Raw genomic sequence first — 25,851 nt, 5'->3', positions numbered from 1 at the left:
AGATAAGCCAGAGGGCTTCCCTGGTGGCTCAGACGGTAAAGAATCTGCCTGCGATGCAGGAGACCCAGGTTCGATCCCTGGGTCAGGAAGATCCCCTGGCGAAGCGAATGGCAACCCACTCCAGTATTCTTGCCTGGAGGATTCTATGGACAGAGGAGCCTGGCGGGCTACAGTCCATGGGGTCACAAAGAGTCAGACACGACTGAGTGACTGACGCTTTCACTTTTCATGAAACAGAAACACACTCACAGACATAGAGAGTGGACTTGTGGCCATCAAGAGGGAGGGGGATTGGGGAGGAATGGAGTGGGAGCTGGGGTAAGCAGGTGCAAACTGGTGCATACAGAATGGATAAACAAGAGGTCCTATTGTATCGTACAGGGAGCTTGATTCACTATCCTGTAGTAAACCATAATGGAAAAGAATATGAAAAAGACTAGATATGTATATAGTCGTATAACTGAATCACTCTGCAGTACAGCAGAAATTAACACAACATTGACATCAACTACTGCTGCTGTTCAGTCACTAAGTCACGTTCAACTCTTTGCAACCCCACGGACTGCAGCATGCCAGACTTCCCTGTTCTTCACTGTCTCCTGGAGTCTGCTCAAATTCATGTCCATGGAGTCAGTAATACCATCCCACCATCTCATCCTCTGTCGCCCACCTTCTCCTTCTGCCCTCAGTCTTTCCCAGCATCAGAGTCTTTTCCAATAAGTCAGCTTTTCGCCATCAGGTGGCCAAAGTATTGAAGATTCAGCTTCACCAGTCTTTCCAAACTATACTTCAATAAAATTTTAAAAAAGAAGGCCACAATCAAGATTTGCCAGATAAACCAATGAATAAACCAACCACCCTATTGAGAAATCAACCTGTGAGTCAGGGAATCCATGAGTCAATGGATCAATTGCTTGGTTCATGAGATAAGGGCGGGTGCACAGGGAGGAATCCTTACCTAATATGTCTATCTTTAATCATCTGATCTTCCCCCACTCGCCTTTAATCCCTTCCAGGGCAGTGGTGGGGCAAGGGGATGCAGAGATGGAGCTAAAGCCCAGAGTGAAGGAGACAGGCAGGAAAGAGGCCAGTGCTCCCATGGAGAGGAAACTGGGACAGGCTCTCTTGGGCAGAACTGGTCAGGGAAGGCTCCCTGTGGGTGGAGTCCCAAGAAAGGAACTGTCAGGCCACAGGGAGTGGAAGGCGCGTGAGCAGCCCTCTGAGGGGACATGGGGCTAGCCTGGGGCTCTGAGGATTGCTGCAAGAATGAGATCTAGGTTTCCTCTGCACAGTCTCGAGAGCCAGGGTTGGGGTGGAAGCCCAGGAGGATCGATCGTTTCAGTTCAGGGGAACATGTCCCAGGGCAGAGCCATGAAAAGATGGAATTGTGGCCAATATCATGGCTCTCTGTGCACCAAAGCCAAACAGAGATACAGAGGCAGAGTCAGGGAGGAGAAAGAAGGAGAGGCTTCGCTACTTTGCCATACAAAGGGGGAACACAGCAGGCTAGTGCCTCAAGATGGCAATCCCCTCCAGTATGCCTGACCCCATGGACAGAGGAGCCTGGTGGGCGGCAAAAAGTCGGACACCACTGAAGCGACTTAGTGTGCAGTGCCTCAGGGACTGTGTGCCCTTGCCTGGTGATTAGGGAGAAGTCAGGCGGGCTTCCCTGGTGGCTCAGATGGTAAAGACGCTGCCTGTGATGCACGAAATCCGGGTTCGATCCCTGGGTCAGGAAAATCCCCTGGACAAGCGAATGGTAACCCACTCCAATATTCTTGCCTGGAGGATCCCATGGACAGAGGAGCTTGGCGGGCTACAGTCCATGGAGTTGCAAAGAGTCAGACACCACTGAGTGATTAAGCACACACATATAGTCAGGCAGGGGTATGTTATAAAGATCAAGGCAGTAAACAGTCTTACATTTTTTCCTCTGCAGTTTGAAAAGGGCAGGGTTGCTGATGAGATCAGGGTGTGTGCAGGGTCCTAGGTGGTTTCTCTCCTACTTCTGATGACCCCCTGCTCTGGTGGTTTCTGATGAGCCCCTGCTCCGGTGTTTTCGTGACTGCTTCTCCTCTGATTGGGCTTCCCTGGTGGCTCAGCTGGTAAAGAATGGCTGCAATTCAGGAGACCTGGGTTTGATCCCTGGGTCGGGAAGATCCCCCTGCAGAAGGGAATGGCAACCCACTCCGGTATTCTTGCCTGGAGAATCCCCATGGACAGAAGAGAATGGCAGGCTACTGTCCATGGGATCACAAAGAATCGGACACAACTGAGCGACTAATACTTTCACTTTCTCCTCTGATTAGCAATTGCTCTGCTCTTTGGAACTCAGAGAAGGACATGGAGGCTGGAGTCTTGCCTACAGGGAATGGGGGATCAAAAGGCCTCTGTGCCCTAAGTAAGCTACATAAGGAAAGGAACAAGGGGTTAGATGAGACTTGAAAGCAGCAAAATCTCTTCAATCCAGAGAACCTACAGATCTATTAGAGAAAATTGTCTATACAGGCAGTTCAGTTCAGTCACTCAGTCATGTCTGACTCTTTGCGACCCCATGAATCGCAGCACACCAGGCCTCCCTGTCCATCACCAACTCCCGGAGTTCACTCAAACCCATGTCCATCGAGTTGGTGATGCCATCCAGCCATCTCATCCTCTGTCGTCCCCTTTTCATCCTGTCCCCAATCCCTCCCAGCATTAGGGTCTTTTCCAATGAGTCAACTCTTCAAATGAGGTGGCCAAAGTATTAGAGTTTCAGCTTTAGCATCAGTCCTTCCAGTGAACACCCAGGACTGATCTCCTTTAGAATGGACTGGTTGGATCTCCTTGCACTCCAAGTGACTCTCAAGAGCCTTCTCCAACACCACAGTTCAAAAGCATCAATTCTTTGGCATTCAGCTTTCTTCACAGTCCAACTCTCACATCCATACATGACCACTGGAAAAGCCATAGCCTTGACTAGATGGACCTTTGTTGGCAAAGTAATGTCCCTGCTTTTTAATATGCTATCTACGTTGGTCATAACTTTCCTTTCAAGGAGTAAGCATCTTTTAATTTCATGGCTGCAATCACCATCTGCAGTGATTTTGGAGCCCCCCAAAATAAAGTCTGACACTGTTTCCACTGTTTCCCCATCTATTTCCCATGAAGTGATGGGACCAGATGCCATGATCTTCGTTTTCTAAACGTTGAGCTTTAAGCCAACTTTTTCACTCTCCTCTTTTACTTTCATCAAGAGGCTTTTTAGTTCCTCTTCACTTTCTGCCATAAGGGTGGTGTCATCTGCATATCTGAGGTTATTGATATTTCTCCCGGCAATCTTGATTCCAGCTTGTGCTTCCTCCAGCCCAGTGTTTCTCATGATGTACTCTGCATAGAAGTTAAATAAGCAGGGTGACAATACACAGCCTTGATGTACTCCTTTTCCTATTTGGAACCAGTCTGTTGTTCCATGTCCAGCTCTAACTGTTGCTTCCTGACCTGCATACAGGTTTCTCAAGAGGCAGGTCATGTGGGCTGGTATTCCCATCTCTTTCAGAATTTTCCACAGTTTATTGTGATCCACACAGTCAAAGGCTTTGCCATAGTCAATAAAGCAGAAATAGATGTTTTTCTGGAACTCTCTTGCTTTTTCCATGATCCAGCGGATGTTGGCAATTTGATCTCTGGTTCCTCTGCCTTTTCTAAAACCAGCTTGAACATCTGGAAGTTCACGGTTCACATATTGCTGAAGCCTGGCTTGGAGAATTTTGAGCATTACTTTACTAGCGTGTGAGATGAGTGCAATTGTGCAGTACTTTGGGCATTCTTTGGCATTGCCTTTATTTGGGATTGGAATGAAAACTGACCTTTTCCAGTCCTGTGGCCACTGCTGAGTTTTCCAAATTTGCTGGCATATTGAGTGCAGCACTTTCACAGCATCATCTTTTAGGATTTGAAATAGCTCAACTGGAATTCCATCACCTCCACTAGCTTTGTTCGTAGTGATGCTTTCTAAAACTCACTTGACTTCACATTCCAGGATGTCTGGCTCTAGGTGAGTGATCACACCATTGTAATTATCTGGGTCGTGAAAATCTTTTTTGTACAGTTCTTCTGTGTATTCTTGCCACTTCTTAATATCTTCTGCTTCTGTTAGGTCCATACCATTTCTGTCCTTTATTGAGCCCATCTTTGCATGAAATGTTCCTTTGGAATCTCTAATTTTCTTGAAGAGATCTCTAGTCTTTCCCATTCTGTTGTTTTCCTCTATTTCTTTGCATTGATCACTGAGGAAGGCTTTCTTATCTCTCCTTGCTGTTCTTTGGAACTCTGCATTCAGATGCTTATATCTTTCCTTTTCTCCTTTGCTTTTCACTTCTCTTCTTTTCACAGCTATTTGTAAGGCCTCCTCAGAAAGCCATTTTGCTTTTTTGCATTTCTTTTCCATGAGGATGGTCTTGATCCCTGTCTCCTGTACAATGTCACGAACCTCCGTCCATAGTTCATCAGGCACTCATGTATCCGATCTAGTCCCTTAAATCTATTTCTCACGTCCACTGTATAATCATAAGGGATTTGATTTAGGTCATACCTGAATGGTCTAGTGGTTTTCCCTACTTTATTCAATTTAAGTCTGAATTTGGCAATAAGGAGTTCATGATCTGAGTTCATGACTTCCCTGGTGGCTCAGACAGTAAAGGGTCTGCCTACAATTCGGGAGACCCAGGTTCAATCCCTGGGTAGGAACGATCTCCTGGAGAAGGGAATGGCAACCCACTCCAGTATTCTTGCCCCACCCCCCCAAAAAAGGGGCTCAAAGAAACACAGAAAGAGAAGGTATTTATCAGGTAATATCCATATACTGCTAATATAAATATGCATACAGATGATCATCACAGTGTCTTTTTTTTTTTTTAATAATGAAAAGCATCATTGGTGTTGTTTAGTTGCTAAGTCATGTCTGACTCTTTGTGACCCCCATGGACTGTAGCCCGCCAGGCTCCTCTGTCCATGGAATTTCCCAGGCAAGAGTACAAGCAGGTTGCCGTTTCCTTCTTCAGTGGATTTTCCGACCCAAGGATGGAATGAATGTGTATCTCCTGCATTGGCAGGTAGATTCTTTACCAACTGAGCTATCAGGGAAGCCCTCCATAAAGAAGGCTGAGGGCCAAAGAATTGATGCTTCTGAACTGTGGTGCAGGAGGAAACTCTTGAGTGCCCCTTAGACTACAAGGAGATCAAACCAGTCAATCTTAAAAGAAATCCACCCTGAATATTCATTGGAAGGACTGATGCTGAAGCTCCAACACTTTGGCCACGTGATGCGAAGAGCTGACTCATTGGAAAAGACCCTGATGCTGGGAAAGATGGAAGGTGGGAGGAGAAGAGGGCAACAGAGGATGAGATGGTTGGATGGCATTACTGACTCAATGGGCATGAGTTTGAGCAAACTCTGGGTGATGGTGAAGGACAGGGAAGCCTGGAGTGCTGTAGTTCATGGGGTTGCAAAGAGCTGGACACGTTGTAGCAACTGAAAAACAACAGCAATAATCCGCATATCTGAGATTGTTGATATTTCTCCCTCAGCTGTTAGAATGCTCAATGCAATGTTATTTGTAACAGAGAAGAATTGGAGATGGCCTGGAAGTTCATTTATATGTTTATTTCTGGCTCCCTGTAAGTTGAGCTCCAAGAGGATAGGCCCTTGTCTCTCCTTTTCACTGCACTGTCTGTCAGATCTAGTGGGTAAATCAAATACAGGGCACATTTTTTATTGTATTTTTTAATAACAAGAATGGGGAGAGTCTAGAGAAATGCAAGAGATACATCAGTGTTAACAGTGACTGTTTCTGGGAGATGGAATTAAAGGTAATGTTTATTTTCTTCTTTGTTGTACTATCTATAAAAAAACTATTATGCTTGGAGTGTGAAAATTTTTTAAGAAAAAAGTAGAATGACATCAGGGTAAAAAAGAAAGAGAGAGGGAGAGAGAGGGAGGGAGCTTGATTTGCTGAACTCTGAGAATGGATTCTTAAAGCCAAACTGAATCATGTAAGACCATCAGAAATTCCCCAGTGGCAGCCTTTTGCCATCTGGCTAGGATGACACAGGAACAGTCCAACTCTGCAGGGTGGGAAAAGAAAGAAATTTCAGTTCTGCAGTGGCCAGCCCTAAAGCCATCCCCTCCTCTCGGGGTGGCTTTTCCATAACCTCCTTTGGGTGCAGACTTGACATTTATCTGTGCAAACAAGGCGTCCAGGCTCTTTGGGTGTTCCCAAGCACGTCTGCTCAAGGAAGATAACAAAACACAGATAACTCCGCTGACGGGAGTCTGCCTTTGAATTTGTCTTCCAGAACAAGCAAGCTCTCTCACTGCTGGGGAGAAACAAGCCTATTTTGAATTGTTTAAGACTGTGAGATGGTCCTCTCCATTTCTCCACGACCAAAGGGAATTAGCCTCCACGCAGGGTTGCTCAGAAGAATGGTGGCCACCCACTAGAAATCATCATCACCATTTATTACCAGGAAGGTACACAACTCCTTGACACTGTATGTGTGAAGCCATGACAGGGAAACCCCTTGTTGGGGGCATTATGTGGGGAATTCGAGGGTCATGTTAGGGGCAGTGTCAAGGACTGAATACTGTTCCCCCAAAATCCATATTGAGAGTCCCTTGGACTGTAAGGAGATCAAACCAGTCAATCCTAAAGGGAATCAACCCTGAATATTCATTGAAAGGACTGATGCTGAAACTGAAGCTCCAATACTTTGGCCACCTGATGTGAAGCGCCAACTCATCAGAAAAGACCCTGCTGCTGGGGAAAACTGAAGGCAGGAGGAGAAGGGGATGACAGAGGATGAGATGGTTGGATGGCATCATGACTCAATGGTCATGAGTTTGAGCAAGCTCCAGGAGATGGTGAAGGACAGGGAAGCCTGGCGTGCTGAAGTTCATGGGGTCACAAAGAGTTGGACATGATTTAGTAACCAAACAACAAACCCCCATGGTGGAGCCCTAGCCCCCGTACCCCAGAATGTGACTGTATTTGGAAATGTGCCTTTAAGGAGATGATCAAGTTAAGATGAGGTCACTGAGCTGGGCCCTAAATCCATCAGGTCTGGTGTCTTCATGAGAAGGTCAGGTCAGGACATAGATGCACACAGAGAGAAGGTGACGTGGACACCCAAGGAGAGAGCCATTGCAAGCCAAGCAGAGAGGCTGCAGGATACCAAGGCACCCTCATCCTGATCTCGGACTTCCAGCCTCCAGAACTCTGAGAACAGAAGTTCCTTTGCATAAGCTCCGTCTCTGGCCCTCTGTTATGGCAGCCCTGGCAGGGTGGGTACCAGTGTCTCAGCTGTTCTGGTGAGAAAGCCACACTCGGAGGGGTGAAGGGAAACTCTCAGGGTCCCATCGCCACCAGCAAGTCCAGATTCCAGTCCAGGTGGGCCTGCCCCAAGCCTTCTTACCGGACCTGTATTTTGCCATGATGGTCACTGGGTAGTCATTTGTACAAGATTCTAGAATTCCCTAGAAGAGGAAGGGGGGACCCAGGGAAAGCTTCCTAGAGGTGGTGGTGGTGGTTTGTCACTAAGTCATGTCTAGCTCTTTGTGACCCCATGGACTGTAGCCCGTCAGGCTCCTCTGTCCACAGGGTTCTCCAGGCAAGAATACTGGATGGGTTGCCATGCCCTCCTCCAGGGGATCTTCCCAACCCAGGGATCAAATCCAGGTCTCCTGCATCACAGGCAGATTCTTTACCAACCGAGCTATGTGGGAAGCCCCTTCCTAGAGGAGGCCTAGCTTGAGCCAGGGCTTGGAGGGGTGGTAAACCCTCACGAGGGAGAGAAGCAGACCACCACCCTCAAGAACAACACAGGAGCTGCCAGTCCCAGGGCTCGACTCCGGGGACCATGCGCCTGTGTGGGCGTCCTGTCAGCTCCCACCGAGGGATGCATGTGCAGGCATCACCCGCCCCGGCAGAGGGCTCCCGGAGCTCTGACTCCCGCTCCAAGGAGTGTGGTGTCAGTAGCTCAGTCGTGTCTGACTCTATGCAATCCCATGGACTGTAGCCCACCCCGGCTTCTCTGTCCATGGGTTCTCCAGCCAAGAATACTGGAGTGGGTTGCCATTTCCTTCTCCTTGATCCGAGGATCGAACCCGGGTCCCCTGCATTGACAGGTGGGTTCTTTACCATCTGAGCCACGAGGAGGCCCGGTTCAAATCCCAACCCTCTTCTGGCTGTGTGCTCTTGGAGAAGTTATACAACCTCTCTGGAAAAAAAAAAAAAAAGTTGAAAGTTGTTGGAAGCGAACTTTCTTCCCAGGATGCATCTATTCCTCCACTGTATATTTCTGGAGCACTTTCAAAGTGCCAGGCGCTGCTGTAGGTACTGAGGACAGAGCAGGGAACAGATCTATCATCCTAGTGAAGGACCCACGGGAAGCAGGGGAATGCCAGCACGCAGTCAGGACAACCTCTCTGCAGGGGGCACCTATTGCAGCCATCACAGAAATGAGTGAACAGCCTTTGGCGCATACCAGCCACACAGGCCTGCAAGAGTTGAACGATCTTGGTTATTCCTCACCTGGCACAACTGGCAAACACTTGTAGCTGGACTTGTCCTTCACAAAGCTAACTACTCTCTGAGTGCATATGCATTCTACTCTGCACCTGGCATTCTCCACAACCTCACCCGCACCCCGCCACGACTCCCTTGTCAGATGCTGGCATCTCAGAAGGGAGACACAGAGGATAACTTCAGGAACACCAGACCGGGTTGCTGAGCCACCTGACCCCAGAGTCTGGCTGTAAACTTACAGGAAAAAAAAAAAAAGTACAAGACCTTCATGAAGATATAAAATGTGTCCCTATTCCCCTGGGCTTCCCTCATAGCTCAGTTGGTAAAGAATCTGCCTGTAGTGCAGGAGAACTGGGTTTGATTCCTGGGTTGGGAAGATCCCCTGGAGAAGGAAATGGCAGCCCACTCCAGTGTTCTTGCCTGGAGAATGCCATGGATAGAGGAGCCTGGCGGGCTACCGTCCATGGGGTCTCACAACTGAGCAAATGAACCGCCGCCACCACCATTCCCCTGGGGAGGGGGCACCGTTCTTAAGGCACTAGCCTGCTGTGTATTCCCCTTTGCCAAGCAAAGATAAAGCAAAGGAAATAAAGACATTTCCTCCAAGCTGTCTCCCAATTTTTTTTTTTTTATTTGACACCAGTGGTCAGGCAGCCAAGATTTTGGCAACAGTACCCTGCAGAAGTCTGGGAAGGAGACCAGCAACAGACGGTGTCGAAGGCGCGGTGCCTGCAGGCCGGTGGGCGTCAGGCCGGGGGGCGTCAGCGCTATTATCTCTCATCATCAGTCCTGTTCCTGCTGCAGCATCTCTCCGGCCACCCGAGGACCGCCATCCCCAGGCTCCTCTCCAAAGCCGCCTGCCACTTCCTTGACATCAAATCCAAGAGACGAGCTCTCCTGTTGGCTGAAACCTGAAATGCTGGTGACCAGAAGGGACCTCAGGAAGGACCCCGCATCTCTCTCACCTTCACAAGCTCCTCCTTTGCCCTGACTTGGTGTCCCTGCTCTTGAGGGAGTGGCTTCCCAGGGAGCCGGCACCCCATGTGGAGGGAGGCTGGGGTGGCCACCCAGCGGGGTCTACTGCACCCTGCTCAGATCCCAGGGCTGATTCCCCCAGCAGGGTGACTGCTGCTGGGGGTGCACCCCCAGCAGGTGAGCCATTCCCGAAGCTGGGGCTGGGCAGAGTTCTCCAGGGGCATCTGGTGCCAGGCCCATCAAGAGGAGGCAGGCAGAGGAGCCCACTAGCTCTCTCCAGGTTCTTGCTTTTCGTTCAAAGCCTCCAGCCCATCACCCAGGGGGCAAGGTGTGCTCAGGCCTGCTTCTTGCCAGCTTCTCCCTCCTTGGAGGAAACCTCCATCACTGGACAATCCAGGGTGTACAGAGCCAGGTGGGACCAGAAGATCAGACCTACCGATGTCAATTCAGGCCCTTTGTCTATTTTTAAATCTTGTTGTTTAGGGACCTGTGGTTGTTGAGTTGTAGGAGCTCTTTACACAGTCTGGATCTCAACCTCTTATTAGACGTATGTTCTCCAAATATTTTCTGCCATTCCATGGGTTTTTCCCTCTGTTGATGGTGTTCTTTGACGCATAAAAGTTCTTAATCTTAATTAAGTCCAGTGTATCTATTTTTTCTTTTTGTCTCCTGTGCTTTTGGTGTCATATCTAAGAAATAATTGCCAAATCCAATGTCATAGAGCTTTTCCCAAGTTTTCTTCGAAGTGTTTTACACTTTTAGGCCTTATGTTGAGATCCATTTTTAGTTAGATTTTGTATATGGTATTAGTAAGGGTCCAATTAATTCATTTGTATGTGAATAGTCAGTTTCCCCAACACGATTTGTTAAAATGGCTGTCCTTCCCCCTTTAAATGATCTTGACACTTATTGAAAATCTTTGCCCATGTATGAGAGGCTTTATTTCCAGGCGCTGTATCCTCTTCCACGGGTCCACATGCCTGTCTTCAAGCCGTTACCATGCTGTTTTGACAGCTGCAGCTTTATGAAAGTTTTGAAATCAGAAAGTGTGAGACTTCTTTGTTTTCTTTCAAGATTGTTTTCACTCTTGAAGGTCCCTTGAGATTCTGCATGAATTTTAGGATTTTTTTCTATTTCCACAATAAATGTCATTGGGATTTTTGTGGGGATCCCATTGAATCTGTGAATCACTTTAGGTAGCGTTGACTTCTTAAAATGTTTATTTTCTTGGCTAGTTATTTTTGCCCTCACTGGGTCTTTGTTGCTGCATGTAGGCTTTCTCCCGCCATGGCCAGTGGGGGCTCCTCTCTAGTTGCCACACACGGGCTTCTCATTGCAGTGGCTTCTCTTGTTACAGAGCACAGGCTCTAGGTACACAGCCTCAGTTATCCCACGGCACGTGGAGTCTTCCCGGAACAGGGGATGGAACCCACGTGCCCTGCATCAGCAGGAGGATTCTTGACCACTGGACCACCAGGCAAGTCCAACATTCTTTTTTTTTTCAGTATTGACATCTTAACAATATTGAAGATAAAAATTTTTAAATAGTCCTCAATCATGCATCTGCTGTGGAAAACAGTTTGGCAGTTCCTCAGATGGTGAGACATGAATTGCCAGGTGACCCAGCACTCCTAGGTACCCAGAGAACTGAAAGCAAGAATCAGATACTTGTATACCAGTGTTCAGCATTATTCACAACAGTCCAAAAGATGGAAGCAGCCCAACTGTGCAACCACAGATGAGCAGGTAATGAAACATGATCTATCCATATGATGGAATATTCAGTTCAGTTCAGCCACTCAGTCGTGTCTGACTCTTTGCGACCCCATGGACTGCAGCATGCCAGGCCTCCCAGGCCATCACCAATTCCCAAACCATTACTCAAACCCATGTCCATTGAGTCGGTGATGCCATCCAACCATCTCATCCTCTGTCATTCCCTTCTCCTGCCTTCAATCTTTCCCAGCATCAGGGTCTTTTCAAACGAGTCAATTCTTCACATCAGGTGGCCAAGGTATTGGAGTTTCAGCTTCAGCATCAGTCCTTCCAATGAATATTCAGGACTGGTTCCAAATTGGGAAAGTATGTATGATGGAATATTATCTATGCATAAAAAGGAATGATCTGTGACACATGCTACAACATGAACGCATCTTGAAAACATCATGCCATGTGAAACAAACCAGACACAAAAGAATAAATACTGCATGATCCTACTTATACGAAGTACCTGTAATAGAGAAAATCACAGAGACGGAAAGTAGAATAGAGGTTACGTGGGGTGGGGGCAGAGAGGAGTGGGGAATTGTTATCCGATGGGTCAGAGTTTGTGTTTGGGCTGATGAAAAAAGTTTCAAAATAAATAATGGTCATGGTTACACAGCATCAGCCTGTACAGCTATTATAATTTTTAACTTTTAAAAACTAATAATTGTATTTCTTTCTGGCTGTGCTAGGTCTTCACTGCTGCTCCTGGGCTTTCTCCCATTGCGGCCAGCAGGGCCTGCTCTCCAGTTTCAGCGCCAGGGCTTATCATCGCACTGGCTCCTCTTGCTTCGGCTCACGGGCGCTAGAGCGCAGGCTCGGTAGCCGTGGTGCATGGGTTTAGTTGCCCTGTGGCACGTGGAATCTTCTCAGACCAGGGATCGAACCCATGTCCTCTGTATTGCAAGGCAGGTTCTTAACCACTGGACTGCCAAGGAACTCCCTACGGTATTGTCTTAAATCTTGTTTTTCTTTCAGGCAAATTGAAAGTTCATCAAAATGCAAGTCTGGGTGCTCCTGTTGGGGGTGAGATTAGAGGTGACTTTTTTCCTGTTTTAAAAACGTTGATGTGCTTTATTGCATTATTGTTACAATAAACTCCATGTGCACATAATGGCCAGCACCCAGTGACGCCCTTTCCTCATCACCTTCCCACCATCCACCCCGAGCCCAGATGCCTGGGACCTACACTTATCTGGGGACCACAGCTTGCAACTGACAGCTGTCTCTTCCTGTTATTCTGAGTCAAGGCAGGGAACAGGGCACACAGGTGAAACCGGCAGGCTTGACACACACCCTGACCCCACATCTTGGTTACTCAGTGGCTGTGATCACCATGCTCCTCCCAGCCCCTGCCCTGTGCAGAGCCGCCCCCAGGGTGGGGAGGAGGAACGCAAAGAATGCCTGTTTCCTCACAGGCTCCGAGTCGCCTTCTCCACCCAGATGCAGATCCAGGCCACCCTGATGAAACCCGGTGTGCACCACAGCTGATGTCTCAGCCCAGCAAGACCTACCGGCTCATCAGACCCACGGCTTCCAGGTCAGGGGAGGAGAAAAGGTTTGGGACTCCATTTAGAGCTCTCACCACGTTTCTCCCCACCAAAGACATTCTGTTACAGATTTTCCTCTAGGAACTTCCCTGGCTGTCCAGTGATTAGCACTCTGTGCTCCCACCGCAGGGTACACAGGTTCAGGCCCCAGTCAGGGAACTAAGATCCCGCAGGCCACCTTGCCATGTGGTGAGGTCAAAATAAAACCAAAACAAAACAGCAAAAAAAACCTTTCATCTAGATTCACCCCCATTTCCCAAAAGAAAAAAGCATTTATACATAGGAGGGATTTAACCTCAGACTGATGCTGAAGCTGAAACTCCAACACTTTGGCCACCTGATGCGAAGAACTGACTCATTTGAAAGGGAAGCCTGGCGTGCTACAGTCCATGGGGTCGAAAAGAGTCGTACATGACTGAGTGACTGAACCTCAGAAAAGGGAAGATAATAAGAAAGAAGAGTTGTCAACTGCACACTGCTGTTTCCAAAATAATTTTGGAAAAAAGTACCTTAAAAGTTTGTTTGAACTGGTCAGAATGGCCATCATCAAAAAACCTAAAAACAACAAATGCTGGAGAGAGCGCGGAGACAAGGAAATGCTGGCGAGAGCGCGGAGACAAGGGACCCTCTTGCACTGTTGGTGGGAATGTGAACTGACATAGCCACCACGGAACACAGTGTGGAAATTCCTTTACAAATTAGGAATGAAACTACCATATGACCCAACAATGCCACTACTGGGCACATACCCTGAGAAAACCGTAATTGAAAAAGACACATACACCCCAGTGTTCACTGCAGCACTGTTTACAATAGCTAGGACATGGAAGCAGCCTAGATGTCTATTGGCAGATGAATGGATAAGGAAGTTGGCCGTCCGCGTCTGCATGTCCTCAGCGTGGCTGCTGGGCAGTACTGGTTCGGGCATGTCGGTGCTGCTGTCCTGGGAGGCCGTTCTGCCTGCCCCTCCCCAGATCCCCTGAGTCCCGCTCTGTCCACAATGCTGGCGGGAGTGGATTCTTGGGGTCCAGTGTGAACCGGAAGCTGCATGTCACCCTGGGACCAGCGGGGAGCAGTCGTTGTACCCGGCAGTGGACCCACAACAAGGAAACCCCCGAGTAGAGGCTCTCTGAGGGGCAGGGCCCTGGCTGCCGTCTGCGGTATGGAAAGAACAGCAGGGGTTGGGGAGAGAATCCACTCTGAAGCAGCGGCTCCAGCGAAACGTCCATCCTGCTGAAGGTCCAGGTGCTCCAGGGGTGTGGTGGCTGTGGCCCCAGCAGCCGCAGGGGACAGGGTCCCAGGCATGGAGGTGTCCCCGGTCTGGTCTCACCTCCCTGGCCGACCGGGAGCCCCTGGGTCCTGCCAGCCATTGTGTGCACGAGGCTGAGTTGAGCATGGGGACACGTGTAATCGTGAGTGATGCTGAGTGAGTGTGAGTGGGTGACTGCCGGGGGTGCACAAAGCGGAGTCGGTGGGGAGGGCGAGAGTGTAGAGCTCATCCAGGGCCGGGAACGGATCGGCAGGCCTGCTGGCGGGCTGCAGGGGGCCCTTCCCCTCTCCAGCCGCAGCCCAGGCTTATGCCAGCTCTGCAGGGCCGCCCAGCCCTCGGTGGCCAGGCGGCTCGGTCCAGGCTGCCTCTCTCAAGATCGACCGCTTCCCCCCTCCCCTCCCACCTCTCCCCACACCCTTTGGGCTCTGTGTTCTCGTGTCTCTGTCTCCAGCTCCGTCTGTAGGCTTCCATCTCTCTCTCCCCCGCCCTCTGTCTGTCTCTGTGTCTCTGCCTCTCTCACTCACCTCCCCCTGGAAGGAAGGGCTGGCTCAGGCCCCACTGGGCTTTCCGGCAGCCACAAGCCTGGGAGCCTAGCCTCCCCTCCCAGTGCCTGTTTTGTGGGGAGCTATCTCTCCCCACGTCCGATCCCACTGATTGTCTGCATCAATTTTATGGGGCCTTAATGCGTGCATTCAGGTGGACAGGCTGCACCGGGTTGGGGACTGATGGGATAATTACAGAGGGTGCCAGCAGCCCCAGCATGGCTGGCACCAGGGTGCCCCGGGAGCAGGAATGCAGAGAGGAGCTGCCTGCTTTGGACACCCCCGCGAGCTTGCCCACGGAGCCTGGGGCTCCAGAGAGCCCAGACCAACCATCTGCAGGAGCGGAGCCTTGCCGACTGCTCGCAGCCACACCCAGCGCTGGGGGGGCAACACTGCGGTCCCAACCCATCTCACGGATGGGAAGACTGAGGCCACACGGCCCAGTAAGAGCTCCGGCTGCCAGGACTCCCCTGCCTGTGGCTGTCTGGGCGGCGGAGGGCCGTACTCGCCTCTCAGGTGAGAAGGCCTGGTAGCCGGGAGGGGCTGTCCTCCCTCCAGTCACCAGCGTCCCCTGACACTTGCGTTACCACCTCAGAGGCTCGACCAAGTAACCTCCCGAGCTGAGTTCTCTCCCTGAGAAGAAGTCTTGAGTCTGACATAAAGACACTGAAACGTTCTCATTCACTCACTCCTTCCCTGAGCACTCACTAGAAAGTGAAAGTGAAGTCGCTCAGCCGTGTCCAACTCTCTACCACCCCATGGACTGCAGCCCACCAGGGTCCTCCGAGTGGGATTCCCTAGGCAAGAACACTGGAGTGGGTTGCCATTTCCTCCTCCAGGAGATCTTTCCAACCCAGGGATCGAACTCAGGTCTCCCGCATTGCAGACAGACGCTTTACCATCTGAGCCACCAGGGAACACTCACTGGACCGTCCCAACCCCCAGGCATGCCTTGGGCCCTGGGGGCCAGTAAGGGAACCTGGACTAAAGAAATGGTCCCAGGGGAAGAAGCCCTGGGCATGGGACCCTCCAAGGCCCAGCCCAAGGCTGCTGCTTTCTAAACACCTTGCCTGACCCTTCCCCCAGCCCCCACCCCTCCGGCCTTCCTTCTGGCGGAGGGCACCGGCTCCCGCTGTCTGTCTGTGTCCCCTGGCCCGTGGCCTTGCGGAGGCAGCAAGGGGGCCTGCCCCCTGCAGCAGCTCAACGGTGCTGTTTGTGTAAGAAGTGACGACAGCTCTTTTAGGTGAACGTAAACAGGGAGGGTTCACGCAGGGGTGGCCGGTTATGAGCGCGCTGCAGATGGGTGGGGGCGGGAGGGGTGGCGTCAGGAGGCCTGGACAGTGGCCTGGGCTGGGAGCGGCCCCAGCGGGGGGCCCTGCCCTCCTGGGATTACCTTGACCTTTCCTGGAGGCCGGCCACCCCGCCCCCCACCAGCAGAGCCTAGGGACGCACCCCAGACCCCGCCCCCGCCCCGGGAGGTGTTCAGAGACAGAGGGGAGACTCAGGGTTAAAGAAGAAATCCGTGCAGATGCACAGCTTCTCAGGAGACGCAGGGACCTGGAATCCAGCTGCGGCTGACCTCCCAGTGACGGGAGTCGCCTCCTTGTAGTGGAGGAGCAGCCGCAGCCACGCTCCCCAGCTTGTAGACGAGCTGCCTCCCTGCAAGCCCACTGCAGAGCGCTGCGGACCCGAGGGGCTGCGCGCTCGCCGGGTCCCGCCGTGGGAGGGGGCGGACCCAGCCCCCCGCGAGGCTGGGCCGGCTTCCAGCGTGGGAACCGGCTCCCACCCACGCTGCCGGCGCCCTTTCCGCCGCTCCTGGGCCGGCCGGCCGGCCAGCCACGGCTCCCTGGGTGGGCTGGACAGCAGGGAGGGAGTGACCGCCCCAGAGAGGCGGGAGCGGCCGGCAGCCTGGGCCCACCCTCCCTGCCCGGCCCGCCCCCTCCTCCCGCTCGGGCTGCGTTTGTCCCAGCCGAGCTCGCTCGCGTGTGAAGCCGCCAGGGTCCGACCCGCTCTGACCTGTTTTCCTGGCAGCCGCCGACAGGGCTGGGTCAGGCCAGCCCTGGGTGTCCTGCCAGAGCAGAGGTGGCCCAGGGGTCAGAGCCGCGGTCCTCTGCCCTCCTCGCCGGGGCGCACACCGGCTCCTTCCGCAGCTGAGAAGTCTCCCATCCTGGTCTCTCTTGTCAGACTCCCCACCCAGCTGGCAGGACCCTGCGGGAACAGCACCGCCCTCAGGAAACTTCTGGACTGCCCCCAAGACCTAATCAGTCTGGCCACTCAGCCCCTGCTGGACGGTCATTATGGGATAGCCCCCTCTCTGACCATCCTGGCTACAACGAGGTCCCTCCCCAACCCTGGGAAGGCTTTCTTTCGCCCTTTCAGGGAGGCTTTCTCCTAGGAGAGGGAAAAAGTGAAAGAGAAAAAGTGAAGTGAGAGTGCTAATCCCTCAGTCCTGTCCAACTCTTTTATGATCCCATGAATTGTCGAGGGATCTTCCCAGCCCAGTGATCGAACCAGTGTTGCTTGTGTCTCCTGCATTGGCAGGCGGGTTCTTTACTGCTCGCACCATCAGGCAGGTAGGTGCACATGCAGCCCAGTCGTGTCCGACTCTTTTGTGACCCCGCCAGGCTCCTCTGTCCATAGAATTTTCCAGGCAAGAATACTGAATCTGCCATTTTTCGCTCCAGAGGACCTTCCCAACCCAGGGATCGAGCCTGCATCTCGGCTTCTCAGCGGCACCAGTGGTAAAGAATCTGCCTGCCAAAGTGGGAGACACAAGAGGCGAGGCCACCAGGGAGACCTGTAAAACGGGCACAGGGCTATCAGTGTCCTTACACGACTGCCGTGAGGAGTACTCCAACCCTGCCTGGTCTAGCATAAGTCTGGTGTTCGCTGATTCAAGGCAATTGAGCTTCTGAGGGGTCAGCTGAGCTGCTGGAAGGAACAGGGCACCCTGACCCATCACAGCAGAGGCTGTTGGATTTGGGCTGTGTGGTGGCAGCCAGGCCTCCTCCCATCTTGAAGTGACCACTGGGCCCCCTCACTGGACATCTCCAGAGCCCCCTCTCTCTGCCTGACCCACACGAGTCTGGAATCCCCATGCCTCACATGTCCTGATTTAAAGTGACCCCCCAGGGCTTCCCTGCAATGTAGGAGACCTGGGTTCAATCCTTGGGTCAGGGAGATCCCTGGAGAAGTGAATTGCAACCCATTCTAGTATTCTTGCCTGGGAAACCCCATGGACGGAGGAGCCTGGTGGGCTACAGTCCCTGTAGTCCCTGGGGTCACAAAAGAGTCAGACACAACTTAGCGACTTAACAACAAACCAGTGAAGCCCATTTTATAGATGCGGGAACTGGGGGCACAGAGAGGTAAGGAAGCTTGCTCAAAGTCACCCTGCTGGTTTGGCAGAACTGGGGTGGAAACAGGCCATCCGGGGCCAAGTCCACGTACTGCTGCCCGGCTCCTTCACCAAGCCCTTTGCTCACCACCGAGGACCAGCTCAGCCTGGAATCAGAACCCAGAGCAGGGAGGGCTGGCATGGGGCCTGGAGCACTGGGGTCAAAGCTGACAATCCGGCCTCCATGGTCCAGCATCCTGCTGGCTGTGTGGCTCTAGGCAAGTTGCTTAACCTCTCTGGGCCTCAGTCGTCTGCATTCTAGAGTAAGAAGGAGGGGATACCATGCGTTCAGCTTGTACGGATCACCTCTTCTGAGCCAGGCCCTGTTCCAGCACCAGGAACACGGGTGGGATGAGGGCAGCCCTGCCCCCCAGACAGGTGGGGAGGACCACCCGAGGGCAGCAGACGGCCCTGTCCACCCCAGCCAGGACACGCACTTTCAGAGGTGCGCGGCCCCGTTTACCGCTCCGCAGAAGTGGGTGTGCTCAGCTGTGTCCGACTCCGCGACCCCATGGACTGTGGCCCACCAGGCTCTTCCATCCGTGCGGTTCTCCAGGCAAGAGTACCGGAGTGGGGTGCCATTCCCTTCTCCAGGGGGTCGTCCCCACCCAGGGATGGAACCCGCGTCTCTGGTGTCTCCTGCATGGCAGGCAGATGCTTCACCTCGGGCACCGAGACTCCACGGGGCCCTGCTGATTGTGCCTGAGGATGGTGAGGATCTGGGAAGTGCGCCCCAGCGGGAGGGGGACTCCAGGTGGGAGGCGGAGTGGAAGCAAAGGAAGGCGGCTGGACAGTGGGCAGCACAGGGACAGCCCAGGGCCGAGGTGCCCCTCCTCTGGGGGCTGTGCTGGGAGCCCTGGGGTGGGCGGGGGGAGGGGAGGAGGTGACAAATGGCAGTCAGGCTGGCAAGCCCTGGGCACGCTGCTCGGTGCGGGATGCCTGATCTGACGGCTGCCCCAGGAGTTCCCTGGCCTGTCAGCCGGTCAAACCCACCTGGCTGCACAGGTCCAAAGCAGAAACACCCATGGGTCCCAGCTGAGAACTTCTGTCCTTTGCTTTTAGAATCACTTTCTCTCTGAATATAAGAGCGATACACTGGGGACTTCCCTGGTGGTGCCGTGAGCAGCAGAGGCTCTGCGTTCCCAATGCAGGGGGCCTGAGATCCATCCGTGATCAGGGAACTAGATCCCACATGCCACAGCTAAAGATCCCACATGCTGCGACGGAGCTCGAAGATCCCGAGTGCCAGAACGAAGACCTGGCATGCCCAACTAAATCCATAAAAATAAATATTTTCCAAAGAAGGGTTTCCGTGGTGGCTCAATAGTAAACAGTCCACCTACGAGACAGGAGACACAGGCGAATCAGGTTCAATCTCTGGGTGGGGAAGGTCCCCTGGAGAAGGAAATGGCAACTGACTCCAGCGTTCTCGCCTGGAGAATTCCAAGGACCGAGGAGCCCAGCAGGCTGCAGTCCATAGGGTCACAGTCAGACACGACTGAGCAGACACACACGCGTTAAAAAAAAGGAGGGACACTTGTTTGATGTCAAACTTAAGTTGGAAAAGCTAGAAAGACACCAAACGCATCCAAAAAATCATGTAACCGCTTGATCCGGCCGTCTAGTGACAAACCACATGAATATGTGGACAGTCAGCACCGTGGGCATTTCCTGTACAATTTTCAACATAGTGGGGATCACGCTGTACCTGGAATTTTGTGTTCAGCTCTTCTCACATAACATATAACACGCTATCATCTAAAATCATTACAGCTTCTTCCCGATCACAAAATTGCCACCTGCTCATGGCAAAAACAAACAAATCAGGCACCATCAGAGATGTGGAACAGAGAAAGTCCATGGGAAACGAGAAAGTGGAAGTGCCCCCACAGTCTCCAGCCAGGAGGTGACTACCTGGAAGTCACAACAGACAGCTGCGCACACTCCCCCCACCAGCGCAGGCCAGCGCCAGCTTCAGGATCAGGGCGGCTGGCTTCAGATCCCTCTGCCACAGGCAGCTGACCTCTCTGGGCGCACTGTTTTGTAAAGTGGACTTGATCAGAGAGATCTACCCCATAAGTTTGCTGGAGGAATTAACGAATGAACGAAAAGCATCTCCATAAATGACTGAAAATAGGTAAGTGCTTAGAAGAGTACACAGTAAGCGCTCAATCAATGTCAGGTTGTACAGCAAACACCCAGCAGGCGCTGTGGTGCACTGTCGCGGCATGCCAGGCAATAACTTCACATCCATAACTCATTTTATCTTTCCAGAACCCACACAGTAGATACGTTAAAAATTTTTTTAATTGAGATACAGTTGCTGTAGAATATTATGTAAGTCTCAGGTGTGTGATGTAGTGACTCACAATTTTCAAACGTGTACTGCGTTTATAGTTATTATGAAACACTGCCTACATTCCTTGTGTTGCACAATATACTGTGTAGCTTATGCCTTGTGTGTGTGTGTGTTAGTCGCTCAGTCGTGTCTGACTCTTTGCAACCCCATGGACTGTAGTCCCAGATCAAAGCAGCCAAGACGATTCTCCTGTGGGACCCACTTTTAGTCCACACCACAGAGCCCTTGGTTTATCAAGATTTACACCCATCACCCTGACCCCGACTTCTAGAAGCAGAGTCACGGGGTAACAGGTGCAGAGTGACGCATTTGGGGACGGAGCTTCACCCTGTGTGGGCACCTGGGTGGGCTGGAGCGAGGGCCACCGGCCTGGACTCCAAGAGCTCGGCCAGCACGGGTGGTCCCAGAGCCAGGAGGGTGGAGGACGGGCTGGCCCTCTGGCCTGCACGTTCCGGTGAAGCCAGGACTCTGGATACTCGACTCCTATCTGCCAGGGTTGTCTCTAACCCTGCTCTTGTCCAGAAACCAGGACTTGAGGACAGGGTGGCCTCTCACTGCCCATAGAGTCCCACATGGTTAGTCAGGACGTGGAGTTGCCTCTGGTCGCCGTGAGAACTCAGATCCTCACTGTGCTTTGCTGGGCATAGGTTCCCCCTCTGAAAATCGAGGTAACAGTAACTCAACCATAGGAAGGTTTCAGTGGGATTCAGACAATTCTGGAAAAGGTCACGAAAAATGTTCTTTTTTTTTTTTTTTTTGGCTACACCACTCTGCATGCACCGTCTCAGTTCCCTGACCCCTGACCAGAGATCAACCCACACCCCCATAGTGTGAAGCCTGGAGTCCCATCCTTCTGCAATATCTTGAAGAGCTGGTTATGGATGAGGGAATATGTCTGAGAGATGTTCATTGATAAGAGTAAGCAAGCACCGTCATTGAGCCTGGACCTGAGGAATGCACGAAACAAGTGGCAGCTGTTGTTATCATTTGTGCCCGTCCACTCAGTCATGTCTGACTCTGCGACCCCAGGGACTATCGCCCTCCAGGCTCCTCTGTCCATGGAATTTCCCAGGCAGGAATACTGGAGTGGGTTGCCATGTCCTTCTCCAGAAGATCTTCCTGTCCCGTGGATCAAACCCGCATCTCTTGCGTCTCCTGAATCGGCAAGCGGACTCTTTACCACTGAGCCCTTTGGGCTTTTAATGTTTTGCCCACACAGGTTTCCACGCACATAGAGCATTTCTGGATGGCTACACAAGAAACTGTGGACGCCACGTACTTCCTTCTAGAATGAGCAGGGAAGGAGGCTTTGCACCCAATACCTTTCTGTTCTCTGGAAAGTTTTCATCGGGAGCTTGCGTTATGTTTTCTGTTTGTTTTTGCTGCACTGGGTTTTCATTGCTGTGCTCAGGCTTTCTCAGGCTGCAGCAAGCAGGGGCTGCTCTGCAGGTGTGGTGCTCAGGCTTCTCACTACAGTGCCTTCTCTTGCTGGGGACCACAGGCCCTAGGTTGCACAGGCTCACTGGCTGTGGTGCTCAGGCTTAGTTGCCCCGAGGCATGTGGGATCTTCCCTGATCAGGGACCGAACCCATACCACCTGCACCGTCGGGTGGGCTGTTTACCACTGGGCCACCAGGGAAGTCCACGTATGACGTTTATGGTACAAGAGTTTGAAATTTTAGAATTCTCGAATTTTAAAAATGGTAGTTATTTTAGCCTTCTCAATTAACAGAAGAGGAAAATGGTGCCCCAAACTCACCTCCTCCAAGAAGTCCTCCTGGTGTCCAGGCACGCTGCCTCTCAGGAGGCAGGAACCCACTGCCTGTCACTGTCTGTGTCCTTGGCGGCCTCTCCCGTGAGACTGGGAGGACCTGCAGGGGAGGGCCTGTGTGACTCACGCCTGCGTCCCCAGGGCCCAAACTTGAGTACAGCTGAGTGAAGGGCTGAGGCTCTGAAAGGTTAAGGCATCTGCCCGAGATGACACAGCGACTGGTTTTGTCAGTGACCCAGGCCTCTGGACTTGGGCTCCACCACACACACACTCTCACGTCTCTGGGACAGGCCTCATCCTCCAGGTTGTAGGAACGCAGTTCCTGCCCACTCACCGTAAATTTCCCAAAGAGGACGCCTGGGAATCGTCCAAATGGCTGCCAGCCCTGGTGCAGCTGCTACGGGATTTGGGATTGGGAGGAAAGGTTGCTCAGGCTCCAAGAGGCACCTGGGGATGCCCCGGACGTGGAAAATGCCAGAATTCGCTCCCAGCAGAGCCGAGTAGAAAAGCCACAGAAACAAGGCTGGTCTGTCCTCCTATGCTGTATTATCTGACACTTCAAAACTGAGGTTTCAGCCTTCTAAATTTAGGCACAGACTTTGCATTTGTTTACCTGGCTGTGCCGGGTCTTAGTTGAATGCAGGGTCTTTACCTATGGCAATGCAGATCTTCGGTCGTGGCGTACGAACACGTGGGATCCAGCTCCCCAGCCAGGGATCAGGCCCAGGGCCCCTGCACTGGGAGTGCAGAGTCTTAGCCACTGGACCATCAGGGAAGTCTCAGCTCAAGCTTTTCTGATTTAGCAGAGTCCTTCCTTGGGTTTCCCTGGTGGCTCAGTTGGTAACGCATCTGACTGCAATGCAGGAGACCTGGGATTGATCCCTGGGTCAGGGAGATCCCCCTGGAGAAGGGAATGGCAGCGCACTCCAGCATTCTTACCTGGAGAATCCCCATGGACAGAGGAGACTGGCGGGCTACAGTTCATGGGATCACAGAGTCAGACACGACTGAGTAACTAACACTTTCACCTCACTTTTTCCCTTTCACGTCCTAGGCAGAGACGTTGCCCTAGCCTGGACCATTTTGCTGATGAGGAAACCGAGGCAGAGAGGCTTAATGCCTCACTTGAAGATCACAGAGTTGTAAGTAGAGGAGAAAAGACCCTTCGGAGTCCAGGACATGTGTGGGTTCACGCTGGCACCTGATACACAGTGTCCCTGGAGCTGAGCTGTCTGGGTCTCCAATCACTCCTCACTTACAGGCTGCGGGAGGATTCGGTACACCCACCCCGCCCAGCACCTGGTTCAGAGGAAGCCGGTGGCTGTGGGTGCAGAGACAGAAGCCTGGGGTCCGTGCGTCCTTCCTGGTGATCTTCGCAGCATCTGCTCATCTGCCCTTTGGGAAAATTGACATTTCACCCCCCCATCGCAGTGAGAGTTGGGAAAGTGAAAGTCACTCAGTCGTGTCCGACTCTTTTCAACCCCAAGGACTGTACAGTCCATGGAATTCTCCAGGCCAGAATACTGGAGTGGGTAGCCCTTCCCTTCTCCAGGGGATCTTCCCAAACCCAGGGATCAAACCCAGATCTCCCGAATTGCAGGCAGATTCTTTCCCAGATGAGCCACACCAGCCTCCAGCTCTGCCCAGGAGGGCTGGGGGCCTCCAGGAGCTCTGCCCATCTCAGGAGCAGCACCTGGCCTGGCTGCCGTCCTTAGCTCCTGCTGGCGACTGGCCTGCCTGCCCAAAGGCCAACAGCTGGCCCCTGGTCCATCGGCGCTGCCGGAGAGCCAGGCCTGTCCAGAGCAGGCTGACTTCAGCCTCCCAGTGTGCTTAGCAAACGTGTTCTCAGCGGACTGTCTCCCACCAGCAGGCGTCATCTGCCCCCACCGCCCCGACTTTTTTTTTATTTGGCTGCTCCGGGTCTAAGTTAAGGTATTCAGATTTTTAGTTGTCTGCATGAGAACTCAGTTGCCGCGTGTGGGGTTCAGTTCCCCGATCAGGGATCAAACCTGGGTCCCCTGCATTGGGAGCACAGACTCTTAGCCACTGGGCCACCAGGGAAGTCTCTTATCCGGGTGCTTTAAAACAGAGACCTATGAAACGTGGATTACAGTCTGGACTGAAGAGATTTCAAGAAAATAAGTTCATCCTTCTGTGGTCGACTTTTGAAGAGTTTTCCTTTGAGTCGTGATTTAATTTTTTTTTTTTTCTTTTTGCTCATATAAAGCCTTAAAAAATTTGGAGGAGGGACACCCCCCTTCAACGTCCTCCTTTGTAAACTTGACTCTCAATTTTCTAGTCCTCAATTTACAAATAATGTAACTTCCAAAGTGTTGACAATATTGACATTTTAAAATTAAATTGTTGCTCACTCGCCGCAGCCGGCTCGCGTTCCGTGTCCTCCCGCGCTTCTTTGCTCGCTCTTCCGCACCCCGCGGCCCGTCTCCTCCATCGATCGCCATGGAAGAAGAAATTGCCGCCCTCGTCATCGACAATGGTTCTGGCATGTGCAAAGCTGGCTATTAAAAAAAATAAATTAAATTAAATTAAATTAAATTGTTGCATCACTCAAATATAAACCATGGACTCTAAATTCCATAACTCTTTGATACCCACTTATCATCCACTTAAAAATTTGTGACAAGCTCTTTGACAATCAAATATATAGTGTTGTTTCTTTTCCTCTGTGACTTTATATTTTCATCCTACTCCCTCCAGAATGTTATCCTAATTTAATAGAAGGTATTTGCATGCTTAGAGTAATTTACAGTTATCCAATCATTATTTTTTTTCTAACAAAAAATCCTTATATAAATTGAAATTAATTTCCTTTCACTCCAAAACTCTATGGCCTTAAAAAAAAACAACTTACTTTTGGGTTGAGTTATCAATACCAAAATGCTTAATAAAAATGTCTTATGTGATACATTTTTATAAATAATTACTGAACATAAAAGTAAAATTTTGCTTTAAATTTGCTAAGGCTGAATTAGCTCATGATATCCATAGGTGAATATTACTTACAGTTAAAGTGGGACATGGTTCAAGGTAGGTTTTATTTCTCTTTTTTGAATTTATAGATATAAGCCTGGAAATGAGGAAAGCTGTGACAAAACTAGACAGTGTATTAAAAAGCAAAGACATCACTTTGCCAACAAAGGCCCATATAGTCATAACTATGGTCTTTCCAGTAGTCATGTATGGATGTGAGAGTTGGACTACAAAGAAAGCTGAGCACCAAAGAATTGATATTCTCGAACTGTGGTGTTGGAGAAGACTCTTGAGAATCCCTTGAACTGCAAGGAAATCAAACCAGTCAATCCTAAAAGAAATCAGTCCTGAATATTCATTGGAAGGACTGATGCTGGAGCTGCAGCTCCAATACTTTGGCCACCTGATGGGAAGAGTCAACTTATTGGAAAAGACCCAGATGCGGTGAAAGATTGAGGGCAGGAAGAGAAGGGGGCGACGGAGGATGAGATGGTTGGGTGGCATCACCGACTCAATGGACATGAGTTTGAGGAAAGTCCGGGAGATGGACTGGCATGCTGCAGTCCATGGGGTCGCAAAAAGTCGGACACAACTGAGCAACTGAACAGCAATAGCCATCTGTGCTCTGGTCCTGCCTGCCCCCAGCTCCCGCCTCGCGCCGCACACGC

General features: G+C 51.5%; 1 long non-coding RNA gene across 3 annotated transcripts; it reads left to right on the top strand.

Moving 5' to 3' along the window:
- Positions 1–13,429: 13,429 nt before the first annotated feature.
- LOC147370219 (uncharacterized) lies at positions 13,430–24,841 on the top strand. Of its 3 annotated transcripts, XR_015165122.1 has the most exons (4): positions 13,430–14,098; positions 19,836–20,199; positions 23,247–23,334; positions 23,454–24,830. It is a non-coding gene; the product is annotated as an uncharacterized LOC147370219 (long non-coding RNA). The 3 variants fall into 3 exon arrangements; XR_015165121.1 differs by having other exon boundaries at positions 23,247–24,841; XR_015165123.1 differs by lacking the exon at positions 19,836–20,199 and having other exon boundaries at positions 23,454–24,798.
- Positions 24,842–25,851: the final 1,010 nt, after the last annotated feature.

Source organism: Bos grunniens, chromosome 6 (assembly GCF_055505025.1).
Source record: "Bos grunniens cultivar Pamir isolate PY7600 chromosome 6, Bosgru_T2T1.0, whole genome shotgun sequence".
NCBI lineage: Eukaryota > Metazoa > Chordata > Mammalia > Artiodactyla > Bovidae > Bos > Bos grunniens.
This window is presented reverse-complemented; position numbering and strand designations above follow the sequence as displayed.